Source organism: Podarcis tiliguerta, assembly GCF_965153285.1.
Source record: "Podarcis tiliguerta genome assembly, chromosome: 5".
Lineage (NCBI taxonomy): Eukaryota > Metazoa > Chordata > Lepidosauria > Squamata > Lacertidae > Podarcis > Podarcis tiliguerta.
Genome location: NC_139538.1, coordinates 54,914,222 through 54,941,761, shown reverse-complemented (window position 1 = coordinate 54,941,761; position 27,540 = coordinate 54,914,222). Strand labels below are relative to the sequence as shown.

Here is a 27,540-nt window from a genome sequence, read left to right as displayed (position 1 = left end):
GTAAACGGCGTTCCGTGTGCTGTGCTGGCTCGCCAGATGCAGCTTGTCACGCTGGCCACGTGACCCGGAAGTGTCTTCGGACAGCGCTGGCTCCCGGCCTTTAGAGTGAGATGAGCGCACAACCCTAGAGTCTGGCAAGACTGGCCCGTACGGGCAGGGGTACCTTTACCTTTATTGCCCAGTAAATATGCATAGAATGGAGGTGAACAAATTAGCCACCACACCTTTAGCAAAAAGCAAACAGAACTGTAGAGAATTCAGTAAAATTCTATTTAGGGTCATATTTATTCCATCTGATTGCCTGACCACCTAAGGCAGGGCTGGACTTATCAACAGGCAGATTGGGGTGGCCACCTCAAGCTGCAGATCCTGGGGTATGGGGATAGTCAACCAGCTTGTTCCTCTCTGTTGGAGGACAACTGTGTGTCATGAGACCTGTTCTGAACCAAACCTTGCCTGGTACTCTCAGGAGTGGTGGACGATGTGTGTCCAGGAGGGGGCACCATCTTATATGGCTCAGGCAGCAAAAATAAAAATAAAAATAAAGAATGGGGGCTGGCCTTGGCCTTTCTTCTAGGCAGCTCCTTGTTATGGAGCTCCCTCCAAAGGAAGATTTGGCTGGCCTCTAGCCTCCTTGGCAAAAATGTATGCTTTTTGGAGAGTTTGCTCTGTGCTGCTTTCTGCTTTTTATTTTCAAAACTTTTATGGCGGTCTATGTGTTTTTATTATGTCTATGGTAGGATTATTAAAAACATCAACAACAAAACCAACAAGCCAAGGTACTCCGTGTCTCTTTCCATTTTGCCCCTCCAATGTTATAAATTAGACACGTTTTGAGAACGGCTTTCAACTGGCAAAAATAATAATAGCATTTTCCATTGAAAGAGCAGGGAGCTGGGTACAATCAGGACTGATTCAACTGCCCAAAAATAACACATGCAATGCTATGGGTGGGTTGTTGTTGTTTTTGGGTGGTGGGGGATTTTGCCCCAGCATCCCTGTAAGGGACTGTAGACATCACGCCTCTTAGTTACTCTGAAGCAGCAAGAAGTTATTGGGGGCAACCAAGAAAACAGACACCTGCCCTTTCTTCCAAATCCAGACTGACCACTAACCACTACTCTAGGTATTAGTGCTTAGCTTCTAAGGGTGCGACCCTAACCCCACTTACCTGGGAATAAGCCTCATTGCGCTCTGCGGGGCTGACTTCTCAGCAGACACATTTAGGACTGCGCGGTCAGATGTGAAAATCCCAGGCTTTCCAAACCTGTCCAGGAGCCCCTGCCTAACCTTTGACCTGGAAGGCCTTCCCTTCATCCCGGATGTGCTTAGAAGGGATGCATTTGTGCATGTTTGCATTCAGCGGTGCGAGAAAGGAGGAGCAGCAGCCCCTGGCCATTCCCAAATGCGCTCCCCCTGCTGTTACTCGTCCCCTGGTTGTTGCAGTAAATAAGTGCCCGGGGGCCCAGGAGGAATCGTCTGAATGATAGGAACTCTCATCGTCACTTAAACAAACCAACCGCGAGATGCGATGCCGGTTTGATGGCAGAGGCCCTGCGCTTTGACCCGAACCGGGAGAGCACGATAATGTGAAGCAGATTGGCAGCCGGCGAGAGACTCTTGCAGAGGCCCCGGTCACAAACCCGCCCGTCCACCTCCCGAACTGCTGCTCCGGCTTTAACGCAACAAGAGCCCCTTAAAAGATGGGCTGAAGGCCGCTTCCAAGCCTTCGCTTTGCAAAGGCTGCTGCTGCTGCTGCCTCTGCCTCCGCCGCCCCTTCCTTTCATTCCCCCAGAGGCTACGCAGTCCGCCCTGCTAACAGCAAGCGAGTGGTGGCTGCTGCTGCTGCAGCTGCTGCTATTGCTGCTTGCAAGGGACTTACAATTAGCAGCAGCCCGGCACGAGCTCAGCCCTGCGCCTTTCACTTATTCACTTATAATTTTATTATTTTATTTTAATTCCAACCCCCTCCTATACTTTTTTTTTTTTAAAGCAAGCCGCACTCGCTGAGAAAACAAACCAGGAAGTGACAAGCCCATTTCCTTTCTCCGGGAGGATCAGTCCAATACAGCACCGCCGTTTCGGCAGGGGAGTCCTGGCGCAGCCTTGGAAAGATTGCGGAGCTTCCCGCAGGGACACACTCGCGACGGGGCGGCTTGGTAACGCGGGGTCCCAAGTCCTCTAGCCGGGGTAAGAGAAGGTGGCCTTTGAGCGCTTGCACGCGGACCTTCCCTTCTGCAAATCCTCTCTCCACCCCCCCGTCTTTCTCCCTCGTTGGTCTCGTCCTGGGCAGATATTGTTACAATGTGTAGAATAGTAGAGCGGAGACACTTTCATTCCCCTCTCGGACAGAGAGAGAGAAAGAGAGGCTTTCTTGATGGCTTGAGGTGGAAGCTATTTATTATCTGCTATTTCCTTCTCTCTCCCCCCCTCCTCCCTCCTCCACTTTTCAGTTTTTATTTTGTTGGTGTTTGGGAAATTCTGCTCCCGCTTCCTTGCCGGTGCCTGGGATGAGGAGATGACAGGAGCGATCAGAGACAGGGGACCAAGTTCCTATTGCTGCTACTGCAAAGGCTGCTATTGGCATTCCGGAAAGGAGCAAGCGGGGAATGCACGATGGTGATTGATCTGGGGTGTGTGCGTGCGTGTGTGCTCCTTTAACCCGGTTTCTAACTCCATCGTTCTGGGCTGTCATTATCAGCAAACAAGAGAGGCGAGCTTAGAGAAGGGACAAGAGGTTGGGGGGCTGGGCTGGGGTGAGTTTAGGAATTATCATTTTGTTTATTGAACTTTGCGTGTGGACAAGGAAAAGGCTGCCTGCCCTGATTGATTGAACTGAGACCATGCACTGGGGCTGCTGCTAACCAACTGGAAGTGTGCTAACATTTCCCCCCTCCCCCTCCTAGCTACCCCCCCACCCCCTGGTTAGATATGTTCCTCTTCTGTTTCTTCTTTATGTAGCCATAACTATAAATATGATGATGATAATTTGACGGGAGTGAGACTTTACTGTATGGATTGCATTTGCACATGGCGAAAGAATCTGCCCTTGAAAGGCTCTTTTAAAGTTAAGAGTTTTGCAGTACGTCATTGATTTGTCAGCTATATGAGAGTTTAGTCCTCAGGCTTCATTTCTCTTTCCCCTTTCATGAAAATGTAGAAGTCGGCCTAGACATAAGCAGGCTGACAAACGCTTCGTTATTCATGTTTTATATCTCTGTTCATAACAGCAGTTGCCAGCAGTGTTTATGTCTGTATGTCCCATTTGCTCTTGCACCCCATATTTTTCACATTTTATTTTTAGCTCTTTTTCTCGTTTCCTCCTCTGGGATAATGTTTCTGCATACTGTGAGACTCAGTGAGTGTATTGTGCATATACTTGCATGATGATTTTGTTATGCTTGATCAATGGAGGGCTGTCATATTCTATGCTCCAAACCACCATTATATCAGTGGCAGTCTACTCAGATGTGACTTATATGTTTGCATGTATTCAGGTAGCTTATGCTTCCATTAAAACAAGCTCAGCATGAAGTTGGATTTAGTATTCACTGTTTTGGGGGGGGGGGTGTAGTATGACTAACTAGCTTAACCAGATATCTTTTTTTAAAGATAATCATAGATTAAATGTGTTACTTTCCTGAATTCTCAGTTACATCTTGCTTTTACAGAGCCTAGGGGAGGCATTCAACTAAGTTTTACTCCAAGTCTGTGAACGTGACTAAGTTAAATTCTTTAATTTCAATGTGTCTACTCTGAAAAAAAGTTGACCACCACCCTAGGTTTCTTATAAAGTTTGCTTTGAGTAGGTAAATGGATGTCATAGTATTGATCAACCAGCATGTTAATAGCATTGTACGCATAAGCCATGTTACAAGTACAGTACCGATGAAAGAAACAGCACTCCTTGTTCTTCAGTGTGTCTTGGACTGTGTTTTTTTTTTGTGTGTGTGTGCTTACACTCTTAAACTGGTGGGGCAGGACACACTAGTGTGTCACAGCCTGAACCAAGGTGGGCCACAACAGGGGCACTATCACTATGCAAATATATGGCAAAAGATCAAGAAATGGGTTCCCAAATGCATGTTTGGGTTAAAGGAGAATCATGGGTCTGAAAAGTTTCTAGACTCCTGCTCTAGATGAACTTTGTGCAGATCAGATATTTGGTATTAGATTGGTTAACAGTTTGCAGATTGTTAGCACTGTAAAAGAAATCTTGAGGGAGACTGTAAAATCCAGAGCAGACTCCTTGGTTTCACAGCCCCTTTTTGGATCAAGGGAAATGGTGCCTTTTGCTGAGATGATTTAGGAGTGTGCTCTCATATGTAGTCTTGGCAGCACAGCAGACGTAGGCTGCTTGATTACAAGCTCTGCCCTGTGTTCGGGAGACCACAGTGCAGTTTGACTATAGGGAAAAGATACAAAGCCAACTAAGCAAGCGATACTGTGAGAGAACAGGCATGCAACCAGAGAATGGTACTAATTATGAAATTGGACGCATATTTGTTACAGGATTATGCCCCACCCCCAGTGTGAATAACACCTTACATTTGGCTTCACTGATTAATGTTAACCCACATATTCTTACTGGGTTAACGAAATAATTTATTTCCCTTTTTCTATCATTTTTTAAACAAAATATCTGAACTGAGGAATGGTTCTGTTAAACTTAAATGCTTGCATAGTAACAGAAAAATAAGAATGCTGGTTGTTGTTGTTTTACTGCCCTACGAGACAATCCTATATATCTTTACTCATAATTAAGCCCCACTGCATTTAGTAGGGCTTGCTCCATAGTGTTTAAGATTTCAGCCTCTGTTTATTTGGGTTTTTCTTGCAAAAGCCTTCACCAATAGTGGTACCTCGGGTTAAGTACTTACCGATAATTCGTTCTGGAGGTCCGTTCTTAACCTGAAAGTGTTCTTAACCTGAAGCACCACTTTAGCTAATGGGGCCTCCTGCTGCCGCCGCGTTGCCGGAGCACGATTTCTGTTCTCATCCTGAAGCAAAGTTCTTAACCTGAAACACTATTTCTGGGTTAGCGGAGTCTGTAACCTGAAGTGTATGTAGCCCGAGGTACCACTGTACCTGCTAGATTATTTTCCTAGAATCTGAAATGCACAAGAAGACCTTTATCAGGGACAATCCAGTAAGGACAGATTAAACAACCTGTGTTTATTTGATAAGCAATTAGGTATTCAGCCAGAGAATGGAGTTGAGCTTTGCATTTTGAACTGAAACAAGTTAAATTTTCTCTCCACGTCAGTTGTGTGTAGCTAACGCATTTGGAGATTTGAGTTAATATCTACTTTTTTCAGTGAAGCTGACACACTGGCCAAGGACAACTTCCTACTGCTATGTCTTTGCAGGGTTCTTTTTTGATTGATGCATGAAAGTATAGGTGAGACTTGAAAGCTGATGGATGTTTCTCACAGCCAGATTAACATGTGATGGTCCAAGGAGTACTGGGGAGATGCCCAGGACATCCTAAAATTATGCAACTCCACTCTTATGTGATTACCCATCCATCTATCAATTAAATAGTTTCTCTCTGGTAGTTGGCATACTTCCATATTTCCTATTCATACTGAAACTACATTTTAGAAGATGTCTTCCGAATCATAGGTTAGAAATATTCCAAAATTTGGTGAGTTCAGAACTGTAGAACGTAAGGAAAAATAATGTAGTTAGATCCAACTGACAGTTGGAGAGCAATTACTTGACAAGGCTGCAAAACTATGGGCAACATACTTCCATTGCCTACTTGCTCAGTGGAAATCTGCTTGCAGAGTAGGAGTTTCAGTTTCTCTTCTCCATCCTTTTCACGTGCCCTCAAATCTGCTTGGACAGAACCCAAATGCTCAGAGTAGATGTTGGGGTTCAAAGGAGTGTGTGTGTGTGTGCTCTGCCCCTGTCTATTTTGCCCTTTGCTATATTGTACCAGAGTCCAGTTTTCAGCTGGGTAATTCAATTGGCTGATCTGATTTTAAAAAAATATTAAGTGGTTTGGAAATGCTTTTAAATAATATTACGCTAAGATAACAATTTCTCTCCAAGTAATACAATATGAAATAATTAAGGTTAAGTGGGGCATAGTTTTCCATGTAGCTAACACATGTGTCCTTGGAAACCATTGGCCACTTTCACTCAGATTGGAAGTAGACTTATCTCTATAGATATCTCTGTAGAGAAATTATGTTTAAAGCAAGCCACAATTTATTATGTAATATGTTGATAAAAGGAGGCTTCAGCTTTAGATTCGACCCAGATGTTAAAGGTTTTCTTTCTAAATGCTTTTTTTTAAAAAAATACTGGTGAGCATAAATATCACACCACGTTTAAAGTGACTTCCAAGCTGCAGAAAGTAATGTTGGCTTGCAGTAATCAGGATTTAAAACATTATCTACTCCAGGAGCATTTGGTCTCCCCTCCCCTCCTCCTGAAATCCTATTTAATTCCATTCACTTCTCAAACACTCAATTTTCATGACTCTGCTTTGAAAGAATGGTTTGCTCTACAGTCGTGATATACATGGTGTCAGTGTGGCCTGACCTACCTCACTTGGTCATATGCTTTAAACATCATGGCTTTCGATATTTCTAGGAAAGAAAATGCTTCTATATCCACTTTCAACAAATAAAACGCACACGGTGATTTCGTAGGTGATTGGAGAAGTGGTCATATAAATGGGCTAGAAGCAGAGCCAGTGGAGTGATCAATAAAATGTAATAAGTGAAATGCAGCTCATGTTTGTATGGCTGCCGCTTAAAAATCTGGCATAGAGATTGTTCTCCTTTCTTCTTCAGAGGTAATGCCGTACCACAATATTTCCACTGGTTCATGAATGGTTGCTTTGCATTGAGGTAGTACTGCATACATGGATATGTGTATTGAAGCTGGGCTTTGTATATATTCTGCTCTAGATTCAGTTCTTTCTGTACAATCTTGCAATATATTTAATTCTGTCCCTTTTTTCTATTTTTGTTGTCTTAGTATTTATTTCACCAGCAAACAGTGTTTTACAGAATATATTAAAAAGCCCTCATTCTGTTTAAATACCAAAGAGTCTTTAAGGTGGCCTGAGGCCCTTTTATGGTCTAGACTCCATTTCATCAAGTAGTTGATGAATGTTTCTGCTGTAAAACATTTGTCAGGTTTCAAGGGACTCTGTTATTTTTGCTACATAGTTGTACCCTTGGAAGTTTTGTTGGTAAGGGTGGCAGTGGTTAATCTGTGCCCCCCTGGGTGTTGCTGGCCTACAACTCCCATCTCTTAAGAACTGGCCTTGCTGCCTGGGGCTGATGGGAACTGGAGTCCAAAACATCTGAAGAGTCAGATGTTAACTGGCCTCAGCTTGGAGGAAGTACTCAAATCAAATCAAATACAGTGGTACCTTGGGATGCGAACGGGATCTGTTCCGGAGCCCCGTCCGCATCCAGAAGCAAACGTAACTAGCGACGGCACGTCTGCGCATGTGTGTGTTGCTTTCTGCCGCTTCTGCGCATGCGCGTGACGTCATTTTGAGCATCTGCGTGAGCAGTGAAACCCAGAAGTAACGCGCTCTGTTACATCCGGGTTGCCGCGGAGCACAACTCGAACGCACTCAACATGAAGTATATTTAACCCGAGGTATGACAGTAGTGTATCAAGGAGCAAATGCATTCAGATGCCATTGCATTTTATCACCCCGAGCATCTCACATGAGAAAGATTTAGGACTAGCTGTGTAGATCTTCTTCAGTTCTTTCGGAGCAGTTCATTTAAGGAGCTACTTAATTCAGCCTGCTTGTGGATGCATGGAAGCCTTGTTATACAAGAGCAGGATGGAGGCAGAATTGCTACGGTCAAAGTGCAAAACTTGGGGTGTTTGATTTGGTTTTGTTAGAGAAGCCCTTACCACATTGCTTTTTAAAAATTGGTGTGTGTTTGGCCTGCTTTACTAGTGGTAGGTGTGTTGCTGTGACAAAAAAAGATAACTGTACAAGCACAGCAAGTTTGGCTGTATTGTGGCCATGATGTTTACTAGAAAAACCATTGGGTGTTTGCTGTTATACTATTAGCCCTGGGGCCTAGTTCGGGTCTGACATGGAGAGATGCGCATGAACTAGCTGGATGTCAGGCTCCAGATTAGGCAGACAGGAACCAAGGATAAGAGGCATGTGATGTAGTCACGAACAGGCTGGAGGTCAAATACCAGATTGGATAAAGCAAAGTTGGGCCTCATATGAGATGAAGTGTGAGAGAGAGTCTGTGTTATGTACTAGGACGAGTTACTGACACTAACAGACCAGCTTAGAAAGAAGGGATTTATAGGGCCTGGTGACTTTCCACTGTGGACCAACACCTGGACCGCTGCTTCAGCCTAGAAGGAGCCCTTGCCCTATGAATAGCCGGATCCATCTGTCTGGCTGAAGGACTAGAGTGCTGGTGGCTGCTGGAGACCATTTTTAAAGACCTTTGGCATTTGCCTAGTTTAAGCTTATGTTTAACTTCTTGTATATCAAATGAACCTGCCCACATAGGTAGGAAATATGAATAAGCAACAGCTTATTTCTAACCTCAGACTAGCTTCTCCAGAAATAAGACAAGGGCTATTGATTCAGACCTTTTTTTTGCTATGACAGCTTTTTACTTGAATGATGGAGCCAATGCTATTTACAAACATTTTTGTTAAAATTCGGGTAATACCGGGGAGATCAAAATCTGATTTGAGGGCAACTGAAGTGCTTGACGTTTCTTCTCACCATCCCCGGCCCACAAAGTGAAGCAAATAGCAGAATATGTGCTGTAATAAAATTTCGTTATTGGAGCAAGGAGCAGGGAGGAGTAAGTAGGACAGGCATTATTCTGTTTAAATGAAGTCACTGTTGGCAAAACAGAAAGTTATTTGACTGGGAAATATTCAGTGACACACACACACACACACATACACCCTGGCAGTCCTAGTTGCCTAGTTTTTTTTTAAAGTTAAATTTGTCAATACAGCTGAAAAGGTTTGGATTGGTTTTGCATATTGTGTGTGTGTGAGAGAGAGAAACAGGGCCTGCTCTGCTAATTAGATGGCTGAGATGGGCAACTACAGAAAGCAGGTTTTAAGGGTATTGTTAAAGGGCACATTGTCAATTACTTCATTCATTTTAATATTTATGTACTGCAATGGAGGAACCATCTTCTACATCAAATACCAAAATATCTTTTGAGAAAAAAAAGTTGTTTATTTCTAAACACACTTTTACAGTAGTCATCTCAAATATCATGTTGTTTGCATACATTTAAAAGCCATGTCTCCACAATACCACATAGATAGATAAACTTAAGATCCAGTTCACTCACAGAGCTGTGTAATTCATAGCCCACCGGAGATTGTTTGAGCTAGACCCATTTTAGATATTCATGTAATTAAGAACAAGTCCAAGTCTCATGTTGCCATTTCACATATGAATTCCACATACAAATCCATGTGTGTAGCCTGTTGCTTATTTACATATATAACTCTTGAATCTGGCCTAATGTTTCAAACTATGCCTGCATTAACACTTCCTTTTCTTGATTAGTTATTTTCTTTCTGGTATGACAGAGACTGAGCTCTGAAGAAGTAAGAGAAAAAAGGCCGACCAGCTCATATATCTGCAGTTGAAACTAAAAATATTGTGCTATTTTATTCTTGTCTAAAAATTCTTTTTTAAGGCTGAAACATCTAATATAAATATAAATATAGATATTAATTATATTGATAAAACAATGTACTTTAAAAGTTATTCTTCCTCTTTCGCGATGTTCATACCTTTTATCCCTTTTTCTCCACCAGGTAGGAGGGGGACCATGGCAGAAGCCATCTCTGGTGACTAAGGAAACAAAGAACATCGCTGAAAGATTTTGGATACCTGTGCATTTCAAAGGTATATGAAATACATAGCCATACATATTTCTAGAGTTGTTTTCACCATCTCTTACTAGAAGGGAGGGTGTCAGGCAGTATGTACATGATGGCAAATGGCTGGGCTCTTTGTAATGACCTGTAAGGAACAGTATAGGAATAAAGTGTTTTCAGAACCTTCCCTTTGGAAGCCTCAATGAACATTAACCAATACAAGTTACAGCTTTGCTATTAATGAATTTGGGTTTCATGGATTAATTCGACTCTTTCCTTGCACATTGAAACAATGTTCTATTGATCTAGTGTTGTCCTTTGGGCAAAACGTTCAACATGGCCTTGAGAACCGACTTCAAGTTGGAGCGCGGTCACTGCCTTGCTGGTTGTCCTCTCTGAAGCGCCTCGTGACGCATGCTCTTATCTGTAAAATGCTAACAAAGACATAGCTTTCATTCTCACAACTCATTCTGCAAGTTATCACGATTATTAGCTTAGCTAATACAGTTTCTGCAAAAGCTCATTTGAAAGCATATTGCGTACAAAGTATCACCAGTGTTTCGGGCCCCCCAGCAATCTAGCATGCATGAATTATATCATCAAGAAGTATAAAACGCTTAATCAAATGATCAAAGGTCTTTGTAAACTTTGCCCATAGAGCTTCCACCTTGAAAAAGAATGCACTCCTGAATGAAAATGTGTTCCCTAAAAGAACACCAATTCTAAGCTGTCTCTGTCAAAAACAGCAACAATTTTCTGTTAAACTTAAGAGAACATTTATTTAAGAAATTTCTTACCCACCCTTCACCATAAGGTCTCAGGATACTGTACAAAAATGTAATCATGCAGTTTTAAAACCAAATAAAACAGTTGCAGAGCAAAATCTGAACAACAGAGACAACAGAGTGATGCTGTGATTGGAAATATTACTGGGTGTAAATTTTTAGAAAGACTTAAGCTGGGATTCAGACTTTTGGGAGCAAAGGTGTTTGTCTTTTTTCATACTTCTTCTTTGGAAAGAAAAATTCTTAAATGCATGCAGTCTTAATATTATTAAAGTCTTCCATAAACTCTGTGTCTAAATTCCTTAGGGGAAGGGAATTTTATAATTTAATGGGGTAGCTAAAGCAACTGTCATGCAGTATCAGAATAATCCTGCTAAGTTAACAGACTAAAGGCAGAAAACATAGCCATGGTTCTCTTGGGCTCACTGTTCCCCTTTGGGACAGGTTAAATACTCAGCATATTTTTGCATTCACTTTTCTAGTCATTAACTTTTGGCTTAAATAAAATAAAGTTAGAAGTTATGGTTGGATATGGCCCAATGAGAGCCATGAATCTTGGATATATCTAGTACTATAAAGTTTTGGAGCTTCTGACATGTTCTTTTCTTTTGGTGTTTGTACTCCGTGTCCAGCAGAAAACTCCCCCCCCCCCACAGAACCGTCCTGCGAATACTTGAGATTATGCAGATTTTTATGACACCGACAAGATCATATGGAACTACTTGCTAAGTTTGACAGATCTTCTAGGTGACCTGGTCTAAATGCATTTGACTAGAGATAGTTGCCAGGAACATAAAAAACGTAATGCCAAATTGCTGAAAATTGCAACAGCTCAACTAAATTCCAAACTTACATGTCATTTTGTCATTCTCCTAGGAATGAGTCCACTTCTAAAAGTCTGGGGAAATTGCAATTAGCAGTTTGTTGCCTTTGAGAACTAGGCAGCCATGGTGCCTAGCAGTCTTTGGTGAACTACTAAGAGTGTTTAATTTTTCACTAGAAAAAGTTCTCATCCTGTGTGTTGTGCAGATGTACTACTAATAAGCAACACTAGAATGCTAAAGTTCTTGCATGGATCTAAAGGCCACATTTGCACATAATACTAAATTAAGCTGTGGTTTGAGCTAACCTTAATGTCCACGAGTTGTGTGCTGTTTCACACAGCTCAGGGACTCCTGGTTTGTTCCCCCTTTAGCTGAACAGGATAACAAAGCATGGAGTGGCTGGTTTAGTGTTATCTTTGTACAATGCTATAATTATAAAGGGAAAGAAATAGTTGCAGTTTTTAATCTTGCATTTCATACCAAAATTACAAGTAGTCAAATTGAGTAAGGAGACACACGCTAAAAAATATTTTTAAGTCTCCCTGTTTTTAGTAGGAAGGTGAAGCTGCTGAGCATATGCTTAATGTTTTTCAATGAAATCATAGGTATTTATTTATTTTTGTATTTAAACAGTATACATTTTTTAAAACAACATGCAGTCTTAAAAAAAACAAAACCCCAGGGTGTATTCAACTAAGTTTTACTCAGAGTAAATCTATTGAAATTAATGGACCTAACTTGTTCATGTTCATTAATTTCAGCGTGTCTACTCTGAGTAAAACTTAGTTGACCGTCACCCTCTGAATGCAGTGAAGCACATACTTAAAATAAAGGAGATGGGGGTGAGGGAACATCAAAGCGTTTTCTTACTGTTTCTTGTGCCCAGCATCCCAGAAAAAGACCCTCATTTTACATCTTTTGGTATGTGACTGTTCAACAGCTAATTAGACATTTGGGTATATCCAAAATGCTCCCAGTGCAAGCAGGGTGGTGCGTGCTGCTTTGCATAGTTGCCACATCCCTGTTCGTTTCTTGGGGCCTCTTCTTCCCTCCCTCCCCATAAATAAGGGGTCTCAATTTCCCAGCCTTGAAATAGGAAGGTGAGGAGCTGCAGCTGTCCGCTGTATCTTTGTAAAGGTTTTAGTTTGGGGGAAGGAGCGCTGTCTGGTTCTATGTGTGTGAAAGGTGCGTGTGCCCACATTTGTATGTGGTGGTGATATGTATGTTTTGTTTCCATATTTATATATGCAGTGGACATGCTTGTTTTAATCCAGTGACCCTGAATCCTGCCCACCCTTTTTGTATGGGTAACATCCTGTCGTACCAATTATCATAGTTTAACCATTATAGGAATATTAAAAAAGACCATTGTACATAAGATCATGGAGCATAAGGACAGCACTGCTGGGCCAGAACAATATCCCATGTAGTCCAGCACCTTTTTCTCACAGTGACCAACCAGATGCCTTTGACTAGCTTCTACAAATTTGTCTAATCGTCCTTTAAAGCCATCCAAGTTGGTGGCCATTGCTATCTCTTGTGCATGCAGATTCCATAGTTTATCTATACAGTCATATCTTGGGTTACAGATGCTTTGGGTTGTGCACCACGCCGAACCTGGAAGTACTGGAATGGGTTACTCCGGGTTTTGGCGCTTGCGCAATGCGCAGAAGCGGCAAATCGCAACCCGTGCATGTGCAGACATGGCGCTGCAGGTTGCGGATTGCGAGCGTGCTTCCCGCATGGATAATGTTCGCAAGCCGAGTATCCACTGTACAGTGTGCGAATAAGTATTTTATTTTGTCTGCCCTGAATCTTCCAATGGATAAGTGAAGAACACCATCCGAGCTTTTATCACTGTTGCCATACCTTGACATGAGTCTGAAAACCCCTACATTTTAACCACTCACATACTGAGTTTGGCAGGGTGCTTAAAAGGGATTAGGTGCAATTTGAAGTGATCTTGAAAGTAATCTACCCTTTAAGTGACCTCTTATCTCTTTAAGCGCCTACTATGTTCACAGTCATAGCAGCTAAAAGGGGATTTCTTGAGGATCACTTAAGCATGATCAAGGTGATTGTGGTCTTGACAGTTTCAACCCGAGCTAGGCGAAATCTTGATGTGGGCAGGTGAGGTGGGTGGGTCTTTGAAACTACTGTTGGTGCATGGACTAATGGCACCAATGCTGTCGTGGTAAAAAGTAGGAATTGTTTTTTAGTTAATTTTATTTCAGGTAAACTCATTTAGAGTCAGTTGATAAACCTGCTAAAACAGTGGAGACCTGACATACCATAGTTTAACAAACAGGAGCACTAAAATTCTCCTTAACAAACTGGAGCACTAATTTAAGGAGCATTAGGTCTTTCTCTGAAAATTTATCCTTTATGACATTTGAAAAGGAAATGCTCTGTCATCTATTGTACAGTACAATGAAACCGCTCTCATCGGCCAATGAGGAAATACTGGAAGTACTGTCAAGCCCATAGGCTCATCAAATGGATTTGTTTTGCTCATTATCTAAATGCTCACTTGTCAATTACCAGCATGTATTCGCTTTGGCCGGATTGTGCTTTCTTGTACACATGCATCCTATTACTTATGCAGTGTGTACAGGTGCCTGTGTTTGCATTTCCCCCTTCAGAACATATTGGTGGTTTTTCTCTTTCCAAAGAGAAGCCAAAAGGAAACTTGGTTAGGTTTAGATGGTCCGTGTTACCTGCCAACCCAATCAGTACAACCTCATAGTTAAACTATGGAATTCACTCTATTATAAGATGCCGCGATGGCCACCAACATAGATGACTTTAAAAGGGGATTAGAATTAGTCAAGCACTAATTCTTGTCACGATGGCTGTTCTATCTGTAGTCATCTTTCAGGGTATCTGTCAAGATCAGAGTTAGTTTGCTTCTGAATACCAGTCGCTGGTGTTCAGTGGTGGAGAACTATTGTCACATCCAATTGTGACATCCAACTGTGGGGAAACAGGGTGTTAGACTGGCCTGGCTTTTGATGTAGCAGAGATTCTCTTATATCCTTAAAAACATATATGTGTAGAAACTTCCAACTCACTTGTTGTTGTTGTTGTTGTTTGCAGTTCTGCACCTAATGCAATATATTAACATTCCTGACATTTATACATTCTGCCTTTCTCGTCCAATCTGACAAGACCAAAAGTATAAACTGCAGCCAAGTTACAAATGGGAGTGCATTGAGCAGTGCAGTCCTCTGCCCATGTGGCGCAGTGTGGCTTTGAGTTTTGCATGCTCTTCCCCTTTGATGCTAATACTACACCCTGAGATTCCATGCCAGTAAAGAATACTGCTAATTCATCATAGGGATATTGAGATTTAAGAAGGCTGAGAATGCACTCATATGAGTCTACCCACAGCTCTTGTATTGTTAGTTGTACTGACTACTCTGTGTGGTGTGCCATCCTATTAATGTAGATTACTGTTCCTGTCTGCAAACACATCCAACTTGGATGTACGGCAGGCAAATTTATCCACAGCTTTGTGAGAGCAAAAATATCACTGGGGCTGGTGGCTGGTAAAGAAATAGAAGAGTTTTACATTCATGCTACGATAAGTTGTATTCTGGATGCTCATTTGCCCAACATGGTTTGAGGTTTTCCCCTTTCCCTCCTATCATGTAAGCCCAGACATTTTCTTCAGCCCTCAGTGTTTCCCTGCTGGTTCACACACTGATAGGGGTTTGCATTGGATGTGAAATCGGCCCATGAGGGCATCCCAGCTGGTGGGGAGATAGTTGCTTGTCTTTTTGACGTGAGAGGCTTCCAGCACTGCTTGGTCATCCTCTGTAACTACCAGTTTGAAACATATAACTGGAAACCTTTTAAAGCAGTGGCTGAGTGTGTACACACTTGCATGTAGTAGGTTTCAGAAAGTAGTGTTGGGTTTATTCAGATACAGTGCTACCTCGGGTTACATATGCTTCAGGTTACATACGCTTCAGGTTACACACTCCGCTAACCCTGAAATAGTGCTTCAGGTTAAGAACTTTGCTTCAGGATAAGAACAGAAATCGGGCTCCAACGGCGCGGCGGCAGGAGGCCCCATTAGCTAAAGTGGTGCTTCAGGTTAAGAACAGTTTCAGGTTAAGAACAGACATCCGGAACGAATTAAGTACTTAACCAGAGGTACCACTGTATACCGTGTATAACACGACCCCATGTATAAGACGACCCCTGTTTTTGGGAGCCCTCAACAGTTGTTGAGTTTCTTTTGTAAGTTTGCTGAGCTGTTGAGCAGCTTTTTGACGATCCCCCGCTCTGGCTGATGGAACTGGTGCCGTAATACACTGCATACTGGCACTCACCAAATATTCTTCCTTAGCCAGGAAGAGTGGGTAAGCAGCCTCCTCTCTGACATTTTCCTGCTACCGCTTCAGCACCAGCCCTCGCTTACTTAGCATATTAACCCATGTATAAGAAGACCCTCCATTTATCACAAAAACATTCAGAGAAAAGGTCTTCTTATACATGCAAAAATACAGTACTTGCCTCATTTGGAGCATGGTATATGTTTGGATATGCGTGTACGTCCTTCTCACACAATTTGTGCACTCCTGTTCTTAAAAAAAGAAAAGGACAGATTGCATGCCAAGATATACATGTCAGGTCTTACATCTGCACATGGGTATGGTATGTGAACTTGTTGTTCAGCATTAGAAATCCAGCTATATGTGAAATGGTATTGGAGAAAAAATGGAACCTTTCACATCCCTGCTGCTTTCTTGAGACACCTGAGCATCCAAAGAGCTAATATGGTAAAGAAGCTGGGCATCTTGTTTTAGTGGAATGCTAAGTGCTTGTCTTAGCCAGAACTATCCTTAAAAACTTTGCTAGGCTGCTTGCAAAAGAGAACATTCCTTTAGCAATTCTCTACCCATTCATATGAAATATAACTGGTTTAACTGCCTTTTAGGTGAAGACTCCACAAGATTCAAGATTTTGAGGATTAAATTTAGCATCCCTACAATTAGGAGGATGTGTTGTATTAAAAAAATATGATTTTTTTACAGGTTTATGTTGGGGATTTGACAAGGGTGAGGGAACCTTTTTTCTGGGGGTTACATGTCAGTGGCGAACAAGGTAAGAGATAAAAGTGGGAAGAGCAATAGGTGTGAGTCTTAACTTTTGCACAGCTGTTATGAAGCCCGCTGTGTAAGGTCAGAGGTTTCTACCCCATCAAGCACACATCCCTTCATCGGGGCAAGCAAAATGTAACATTACAGTTCAAGGATGCATATTCCAGACACCTCCCCTTGCAATTTATTTGTTGTGAATTTACACAAAGGCTTTCCGACATCATAGAAGAACCAAGGCTGAGAGGACAAAATGGCCAGAGCTGCCCAAGTAGTTCCAAGGTAGATAAATGATGTCTTCACTACCCTGTGCACTGACTGTAAACCCTGTTGGCTGATGTGTATGTGACAGAAGACCAGACGATAAGAAAATTAGAGAAGGTGAACAGAGGGAAGCAGCCAACAGGGGAACGACAAGACAGTAGCTGGAAGAAAAAGCTTCTGGAGGCAAAAGTCGCTCGCAGTAAGATAAGCAGATGTCAGGGAGACGGGAAATAAGAGAAGTTAAATAGTCATAGAAGCCGTGAGATAGGCAGTGAGGCAGAGAAGGGAGGATGATGAACAATAATAGTTACAAGCCTTTTGATAATGCTTCATAAAATGAGTAGGAGAGGTAATATCCCATAGCATAAAGCCATTTAGAAACTCTCCAGGGTAGTGATGCCCCACAAGGCAACTGGTTTTAAAAATACAGCTGTATGTATCATAGGCCACAGGGGAATATTTATGTGAAGGCCTGTTGTTAAAGCCTTGGCAGCACTTCGCTAGGTGGGGCAGCTCCATTTTGTATGAGAAATATGGCTCTTTGTTTTGAGAAGCAGGAAGTCAATGGAAAGAGAAATGTACTGCCATATCACATCACATTCTGCATACGATAGAATGGCGGGGAGGAATATTTTAACTCCTCCTTTTGGCTTCTCCCGAGATCAAAGATGGCCACAACAAAATGTGATTTGTCATTGTGATAAGAAGAGCAAATCAATTATCAAATTAATTTCCAGGAAGTATGTTTTTATAAGGACTGTCCACACTGTAATGTTCCTGAAGCAGCTTGTTTGTTTGAACCCTTTGTCTTCACTTTACAGACTTTACATCATCAATGGGAACTTTTTCCTGTGCTGGGCATTTGGTCTCTCTTGAATTCTGCTTGTACCATGTTATTTGATATTTTGTTATTTTCATCAATGTAAGCAAGAAGGACTATCTCAGTTCAAGGACACATTCTCGTGAGGCAAAGGCACTCAGGGAGGGTGTGTGGCATAGAGAGAGTCCTGAGGGCCAGGTAGATAGGCTACTAGGCCTGAGATACCCCCCTTACTTCAAAGGTTACAATTTATCACTATCTCCAATATCCTTCCTTTGTCTGTTTAGATGTGCAAGTTACAATTCCAAGAAAGTGTGCAAAGATGCATACTTTTATTTTGATTACAGAATTCGTGATCCTGAAAACGTTTGTGTTATTTTTATTTATTTAAAGAAAACGTTTCTAACCCTTATGACTATTAAAGAAAATTTTGACATTTCTTTGCTCCTTTTCGCCATTAGCGGGAATAAATTATGCAAAATAGGAGTCTGAGTTGCTCTGGTTTATAATTCCGAGATATATATATGAAAAGTACACAGAGCTCTGTTAGCAATGGCTGAAAAGAAGCCTCACAAGAACTCTGCTGCAAGGTTTCCTTAACTGAAGAGAGTGGATACAGATGGTTCCCTCTTTGCTCCAAGAAAAAGTATGTAGGATGGGAAGGGAGCATTCCCTCCCTCCTCCATATTCATACCTCAGCTAGAAATGTCGGCACTGATTCCTTTGCAGCCAGCGCACGTAGGGGCCATCTTCAGGGAACAGACTGTAATGTATTTAATGAATCTGAGGAAAGTAAGAAATTGTAAATGCTGCAGGGCAACACACACTTGCTATTCAATCTGCCAGATTTGTGCCAATTAAGACAACTTGCAGCTGTTTGGCACCTCCTTATTAGGAGACATTTGTATCAGGTACCAGGTTAAGCATTTATTTTCTCCGACATGTTGAAAACGCTTTGGTGATACCTAGTCACTTTGTAAGCAAAGACTGAAACAGTGATATTTACTGGATGCATGCAGTAAGGAGCAAGTTTGTTCTTTTTTAATAATAATAATAATAATAATAATACACTGCCTTTGACAGTTTTTTGAGAGGTGTCTGTGTTCAGGGAGATTGTTTGTATTTAAAAGGTTTGCAGCAGAGGTCCTACAGAGACACATTTGCATACAATGTGCAAATGTTAATTTATATGTACAGGGACAAATAAAGACTAATTTCCTATTCAAATCACCCTGGATAAACCCTTTTGCACCCAACTTGCACCCCAATTCAGTTTCCACCCCGATTTATTTACCTCAATTAATTTCCCAACAGTTCCTGCTCCGAAACAGTTCAGTTCCCATTCCTTAAAAAGGTAAAGGTACCCCTGCCCGTACGGGCCAGTCATGTCCGACTCTAGGGTTATGCGCCCATCTCACTTAAGAGGCCGGGGGCCAGCGCTGTCCGGAGACACTTCCGGGTCACGTGGCCAGCGTGACGAAGCTGCTCTGGCGAGCCGGCACCAGCACAGCACACAGAAACGCCGTTTACCTTCCTGCTATAAAGCGGTACCTATTTATCTACTTGCACTTAAGGTTGCTTTCGAACTGCTAGGTGGGCAGGAGCTGGGACCGAAAGACGGGAGCTCACCCCGCCGCGGGGATTCGAACCGCCGACCATACGATCGGCAAGTCCTAGGCTCTGAGGTTTTACCCACAGCACCACCCGCATCCCACTTCCCATTCCTTACCCACAGTCAAATCCAGATAAAGTAATCTTTTCCCTCAAATTAATATCCTGCCAATTACTAAGGCCCACCCTCCAAATCAGTTTCCTCCAGATGAACTACGTAGCCAAAAACACTAAAATAGCAGATTCAGGGCCCACTCCCAGCAAAACCCCAGTCTGTGTGCAGAGGAAATACTGTACAGGGTTGTATCCAACCAAGTTATGCTATTACTGTAACTCAAGGTCTTCTTCCTATGCACCCTCCATCTGATCTGGATATTTGGGGACAATCCCCAGAACAGATTTGGAAGAGGAGTGGGGTGGGGGGAAAGGGAGAGGAAGCCCCATTATATGCAGGCAGAAGCCATTGATCTAACGGGATGACTTCACTGGGTACAACCCACAGTAATTTGGCTTCCATTGATCAATTATGGGTTGAAATTCAAATGAACTGAAGCATGACTAAGGCTGCAGTCCTAAATACACTTACAAGGAAGTAAGTCCCATTGAAACTGTCCCAAGTTAAACAAGCGTAATTTTGCCCTGTAAGTGTTATTATATATGGTGTGTTTCTTCTCATCTTGAATGTGATACTGTTTGGCATAGAGGCTGTCATAACTTGAGACATGCCTGCAGCTGCTTGTTTCCACATGTCAGAGCCAAAATGGGTGTACAGTCATACCTTGTGTTACGTTTGCTTCACGTTGCGGCTTCTCAGGTTATGAACATGGCAAACCCGGAAGTGTTTACTTCCGGGTTTGCTGTGCGTGTACGTGCAGAAGCGATTTGTGTGCTTCACGCACGCGCAGTAGCAACGCTCTACTTATGGACATTTCAGGGTGCGAACGGCACCCTGCAACGGATCGCGTTCGTAAGTAGAGGTACCACTGTACACTGAAACACATGTGGGCTGTACAGTTTTCACAGTGTCCTGCACTCACCATTCACACATTCTCTGGTAACAAAAGAAATGCGAGGCAACTTTAAGTGCCGCATTGCAGTATTCAGATTTTTAGTGTTGGGATACAGTTACCCTTTTCAACTTTGTACTGGATTGTAATGAATACATGGTTCACTGTGGCCATAAGTGGGAACAAGTAAAGTGTAAATTCAGGCTAATCCTAGGATGTCTGTGCCACTTCCATCATGTTTTGACAAAACGACTTGATTGTCATGTGCCCACTGTAGAAGGTACATATTTCCATGGCTGCCGTATGAGAATAAATAATCACATAGGGCTGGTAATAACTTTAATTTATTTAGTCATCAGTATTAATAAAGTTGTCCTTATTTACAACAATAATTTTGAAATGCCTGGATTGGTCTGACCGAGAACCAGTTTTAACAGCAGTCCTTAATACCTCTGCTCTTGCCAAAGTCTCTTTCCATAGCCAGCTAATCAGAACTCCAGAGATATTTTGTGCCTTCTGTAAATGTGTGGGTGCAATTACTCAGAGAAGGCAGAATGCTGCTTGCTATTTATAACTTTCATTTTACCTTTTATCTCTCCTTGCACACACACTCCCTAGCGCTATTCAGATTCCCTCCATAATGATGGCTGATTCCTGACTCCCCCCCTTTTTTTAATCTACCGGGTGAGTAGGAGGTCATAATTTAACTCTGTTGTTGTATGTGGCAATGCTTTTCTCTTGTCACACATACTTGAAACAACATAGCAAGAGGCACAATTAGTGCTTTCTAGCACATGGGCCAAACTTCAGTGAGCTGCTCCTGTTCAAAAAGGAACGTAAAGAGATAGATAGGCAAGGAAAGCCAACCCTGGCAATATCCAAGAATTCCATGTAAGGCAGTGACTGAGCCTGCTGCTGGATATTCTGGGATAAAGGACCAATTCTGCACACTCTCCATCACTCAGTAATAGCTTCCCAGTGCACTCAAGCAGGCTCCAACCTATAGTGATGGTGCTTATTGTTGTAGAAGAGAAAATATGATGGCAAAATCTGGGTGGACTCTTGAATACCATGGCTGGAAGGGAATAGAAGGAGCCTCCTTGGGTTTCAATATATATTGGTCCGTAGCATAGCAGGAGCATCCGCCAAAGTTTCAGGCCAAGAAGGCCCATGAAATAACACCAGGGTCTTACTTCCTTGCTTGCATAGAATGTCACAGTCTCTCTTTATAGTTGCTGGTGTTGATCTAGCAGAAGTAGTTCAAATGTCACTAAGATTGGAGCCTAAGTTGGGAGGGAGAGGGGTGGGAGGGAAATAAATTGTACTTCAGGAGAATGTCCTTGCTGCAGTATGGGTTGTCTTGTAAGGTCCAGACATTTATTCTCTGCCTGCACCCCCCCCCCCGCGCCCCTAGTATCATCTCTGTTTTGAAAAATAATAATGGAGGACTTGTTTTTGATCCCTTTTTTAGCTCTCACATTTCTGCAGGAAGGCCCCACTTGACTGAAAAAGATGAAATGTTATCACTAAAAAAGATGGCACACCGTTGCATACAATCTGCATCTGCTCTTTTATACATTTAGATGCCAATTTAGAAATTGCTATAATTGAAATAGAAATATAGGGTATCTCACCATAGTCCATGAAGACCGAACTGGTGATTTCTGTGCCTTTCCAATCCAGGTTCTAACTGATGGTGGGCAATATCCTGGCCCCTGCACTCTTTTCTTAGGGTTCTTTTTATTTAACAAACCAAACATGGTCCAGACGGTTCTCCAGATAGAAGACATATCAAATAGAGAACCATCTTCTGTAGAACAGGACCCATGCACCCCCTTCATTTCTGTCTGACTGATTGATTATATTTAAACTCTGCTCTCTACCCCCATCCATTCTACATAGTTAGAAGCACTCTGTCCTTCTAACCATCCTTGATAGACAGGTTAAGCTCTGAGGTAATAACTGGACTAATGAGTGTCATGGCTGAGAGTAGATATAAATCTGCACCCCTCTGTTCCTAGTGTTTTGCTACACTACACTGGCTCTCCCAGGCTTTGTATTTATAGGCATATGTGACAATATAATATTCATGCATATTAGTTACAGTATACAAGTATGCACTGACAAATGAATACTCTTTGGATACTGTTCCTGCCCTTGGTTTCCAGTGACAATTATTCTATACACTCTGAAGGCTGGATATTGAATAGATTTGCTCACATGTTCTGGAGCCTGTGTATCTTACATTAGCAGGAACCTGCTTCCTTCAGCAGCCAGACCTTCTCAGCTTTCCTGTCTTCCTGGGATTTGTCGGCGAGGTTCTGTCTTTCAGAAGACAAGCCCTAGAGTTCTACATGTGTTTCATTCTTTTCAAAGGAGGCCTCTTCTAGCTCGCTGTTCAGAATGTTGCTTGCTCTGTTTTAACGCTCTCTCTGATTGGCTTTGGGAAATTTCACAACAGGAGATCTATAGATATGTAAATAAAAAGGAAGTAATTTTACATAAAAACCCTGAGGCATAATGTACAATTTAGGTTGTAATCCTAGACATATCTACTGAGAAGCTATTCTTGTAGACTTAAATGATATACCCCCGGAAAGTGTACAGTATTCAGGATTGCAACTTTAGCCTCAGTATCCCCCTCAAACTAATGGACTTGCGTAGCCCAGGTTAGGGCCTTGGTAAAGTGTATTTATTCTGTGTGTGCACTTACACACACACACACACACACACACACACACACACGGGTCCTGAGACTTGTTAATGTGTGCCCTCCCGCTTTTTTGTAAAGTAATTAGACATGCATCCCAAAATGGGGCAAAGGGTCTCCAAAGAAGAGAGAGAAGAAACAAAATCAAAGGCATGGAAAAGATTGGGATGATTGGGAAGAGCTCTGCAAGTTTTTGCTACTTTTAAAGAACGGATTGTACATGTGCTCAAGCACTGGAGTACACAGCCAGTGATATATTAAAAAATGCAGGCATAGATAAGGAGTGTTGCATCACTAAGGGTAGTGAAATATACACAACAGCTGGGTAACGAAAGTACTCTATTGTGCTGAAAACTGATCATGAGCAAAAGCCCACGAGCAATGTGTCACTCTCATCCACGTAATAAAATCCAGAGGAAGTTGGGAGTCTTCTCTGCTACTCTGCAAGTCTGAGGAACAGCAGAAAAAGCAGCTGCTCTGTGCTAGTGAGTATAAATATCTCATGACTGGCCAGTCAGGACTTGTTTTACTACAGAGCTATTAGAACGGATCATTATTGCAATCTAGAGTCTTGAAGAAGTCTCCCTAAACCTTCACTACCTTAGTGACTTGGAGAGCCCTGTGTTCATAGAACTAGTACTTCTCAGACTGAATGCATTACAAGAGGAAGAAGAAGAAGAAGAAATCAGTTTTCAACCATATTCATTGATCTGAAACCTATCCATTCCAGAAGGCAGTGTGTATAATTCCCTAACCGCCTCACCCAATGGTATAGTTGACGGTTATTGCTTTCTTTCCTTGGTTACTAGATTTGTTATTTTCCCCCTTCTTCCGTTTCCTCATATCTTTATTTGTAGTGTTGGAGGACTGAAATTGATGACCTCTGTGCCCGAGTGGAGGGGAAATATTGCTTCTTTAGCAGCCTACTTAGTGCTAGCTGCCAAAAGATTAATTTAGCCTGGAGAAGTGTCCTTGAAAAAGCAGCCATTTGAGTTAGAAGGCAGGCAACTTGCTCATCTCTCAGGGTCCTGCCAGATACCTGTTGTGCATTGGAGTGCTGCTCTTAATTTCAGTATCTGCCTATTCACACACAGGTAGAGAGACCATTTGGATTTTTAGAAAGGAGCTTATTAGTTTATGCTATCCTGACAGTCTGCAGTAGATGCAATAAGAGCAGAATCAGCTTGCAGTGCAGTAGCTGTTGTGGTACCCTCACCTTTCCAGGACTCCATTCCCTCCACCCTTATTTTCACAAGTAGTATTGTGCAGTACAAGACCGTGAGAATGAATGACTTATTTGAAAGCACTTGGACAATTCAAGGATGCTATGTAGACCATCCTGATGCTGATCGTATAAGATGGCGTCCCTTTACCAACAATCAAAGAGTGAGGTCTGCTTTAGGAAACTGTTGTATCATTTGACTCCATTTAATTAATGAAACTAATGTAGTTCAAGGATAAAAATGTATTTGCTTTTTAAAGATGCATTCAGACACTCCAGTTTGCGTTGAATCACAATTCATATTGGGTTCATTTAATTGTTCTGCTTTATTTCTGATAAAATACGCAGCTGAATTGATGTGGGATCACTTCCATGTTACTAAATAGTTGTATGTGCCTATAGAAAGGGACTCGCCTCTTACTGTGATAGCATAGGAGATAAAAGTGGCTGCTGCTATCCATGGAAATTACTGTGTGTGTGTGTGTGTGAGTGTGTGAATGCTAGAGTGTGATTTTAGAGACACTTAGTGAAAAGAAATTGTCATTGCTCTGCCTTATGAACCATGGAAGTGCATAGCAACATTCTGTTGTGAGAGATATTGTTCCAGGGAGCAGGTCTGTTATAACCCTGGTACTCTCTATTACAACTTCCTAAAGACTCAGTGTGGGATTTTTCATGAATATGGAAAAACAATTATTTGCTAACAAAGTTTTCCATTTCCATGTATCGAGCACAGTTTATGGCTATTCCTTCCAGTGCTTGTGATAGCCATCTCTATGATACTCTTGCTGGTGGGAAGAATAAACATGAGAGTTTGCATAAGGGTGAGCTTTAGGACATGTTACAGCTCCCTTCTATCTCAGGCCTTGGATTACAAATCATACCCTGGAAGCAAAGCTCTGAGAAATCAATCTGTGAATGCAGCAAACTGCATTTATTTTATTTCTTTAATGTTAAAGCATGACTTCTATGATATGCTGGTGTTACACCTGTGTTTTTCACAGCAAATGTGTGAAGTACGAATGATGGATGCCGTTATTAAGCACCTGTCTGCAAATGGTGAGGAGTCATGGCTCAAACAGCCCATGAGTTCTCGAGGGTTAGTAGGTAGGTTTTGAAAACATACTTTGTGGCTTTAAACTGAAGCCTATACATTCAATTAACAAAGCAGCTACTGTTCTGTAAATCCATATTTGCATGTACACATTCATGCAGCCAAAGAATGTATGAATAGGTTCTTCAAAACAGAGCAGTGCCCTTTTACCATCTTGAATAAAATTATCTGTTTCTAGAGAAATTGCTTTGTTGCGTTTAGGGAACAACTTGGCATCATGTTGGGCTCTGGTCATATCAAGCCTCAGGAATGTTGCATGCATTGGAAAATATTAACTTCTGAAAGGAGATCTCAAATCACTTAGGGAAGCAAAGCCTTTGAATCCTCTTTATTTTATATTATTTATTTAAGTTTCCTTAATTTCTTAATTATAAAAATACACATAAGCATTACAAAACTAATACAGCATTTCATAGACAATTAAATGCATTGTTAGTTTAAAATGCTTCCCATTAATAATCCACAGATTTTATTTCTTAATTCTTTTTAAGTATTTCTGACTTGTCCAAATGTATTGGTCCTGTTTCAGTGTGAGTGAACAATTAAGAGTTCTAGGCTGGCACAGTGTTAGAAACTGAGATATGAAAGCTAGGAGCTACATGGCACCCTAAACCTAGGTTATGGGTGCAACAATGGAATGTCTAGGCACACTTTTTATAACAAGAATAGAAAGCTGAAAATGAATGAACTGCAGCTAAAATATTATGTTTATTTTTCACATGGTCTAGTCCTTCCCCTGCCCACATCCTTAATATTCTTAAGAGGGTCTCTTCTCCTGTCTTCAGAGACTAGCTGGAAGTGGGAAGGCAGAAAAAGGTCCTCCTTTCCTTCCACTCTGCAGTTTTAATCTGAAATCTTAGGCACAGTACTGCACCCAGAGCTCAGAAACTGCTCGCACTAATGAAATTCCCTTTTGCAAACTGCGCCTAGAACAATGGGAGTTTTGACCACTGCTGACATGGTAATGCTCTGCCATTTTCCTTTTTATTAACCCATGTAATGAAATCAAAACATTCCAAAATAAATTTGTCCATCTTTTTAATCCTCTTGGCCATTCTCAGTTTATGTGTCAACGTCTCGTTCTCAGTGGAATACTACAGATTTTTCTATGCCCATAGTCCCTTGTGACCCCCTTCATCTATCTCCAAAACTGTGTTATGTCGGCCTGGCTGCCACTATTAAGTGACTGATCAGGGCCTCAGCATTTTGATTTATATTATTTTCAGAGAAAATGAGTTTGAATCCTCTTAATCACATAGTTAAAAAACTCAACAGTCAGATATGCAATATCCTTTTCTTGAGAAGGTAAAATGAAGACACATTCAATAGAATTCCAGCTTAAGCTTTTAAAAACAAATCATATCGTTCCTTTTATTATACTCTTTCCACTTGGTTACATAGATTTGTCTTTGAGGGCATGCTCATCGCAACAGGATGTCCTTTTCAAGAAGAAGTATTTTGCCTGTACTTGCAAAATCATTGTTGTAAAGTCTCTTGAGTTACTTGCAAAAGCATTAATCATTACCTTAGGGAAAATATAATTATCTGTGGAGAAATCATGTCTTGAGTCTAGGTAACTCTGACTTAACAGCTTGACTGCTGCTCAGTATTCCAGAGGAGAATAGTCTTGGCACCACGCTACTTATTTCCATGCTAGTTCAGTGCAGTTTAATGAACTGCTGTAGGTAGATCAAATGGTTCATTTTTTTTAAAGGAGGAAAATGATTCATTCAACTCTGAACACGTTTATCTCCCCTTTAAGCTTTAATTTCTCCCACTGGAAAAAAAATGGTATTCAAAAGTACTCTGGAAGAGGTCATATCTCTGTGCTAGAACACATGTTTTACATACAGAAGACCATCTTAAAACTTCCATGGAGGCAAAGAATTCAAACCCTTTTTCATTTTAGGTAGCAACACAGAGAGATGTTCCCTGCCTGAGATCTTGATGTGGTGCTTTCATAAAGAGCATACAATATTGCACTCAAGGGACCAGTTGTGACCCAGTATGTGGCCACTTTGCTTAACTTCCGTTGCGTCATACCCAGTGAATCTGTAATTGGCAACCTGCAGCAAATGTGCATTTGGAATTGATAGGATTCAAGGACTGTGCATGGTCACAATGCTAAGACAAAGCAAGGTTCAGCAAATTATAGCCCGAACAAACCCAAGATCCATGAACCTTGGCTTCTTTGGAGACAAAACAACA

The 27,540-nt window shown here is 41.7% G+C and overlaps 1 protein-coding gene across 11 annotated transcripts in view; it reads left to right on the top strand.

The window, feature by feature from the left end:
- The window catches only part of FAM53B (family with sequence similarity 53 member B), a 117,595-nt gene that overhangs the window by 1,670 nt on the left and 88,385 nt on the right, over positions 1-27,540 (top strand). For 3 of the 11 annotated variants that reach the window (XR_014510969.1, XR_014510970.1, XM_083439717.1), the window contains exons 1-2: positions 2,311-2,387; positions 9,808-9,898. The gene's annotated coding sequence lies outside the window, so the exon portion shown is untranslated. Of the gene's footprint in view, positions 1-182; positions 2,191-2,298; positions 2,634-9,807; positions 9,899-27,540 lie in introns of those variants that run through there. The other 8 variants (XM_083439711.1, XM_083439716.1, XM_083439718.1 and 5 more) reach the window with 7 other exon arrangements.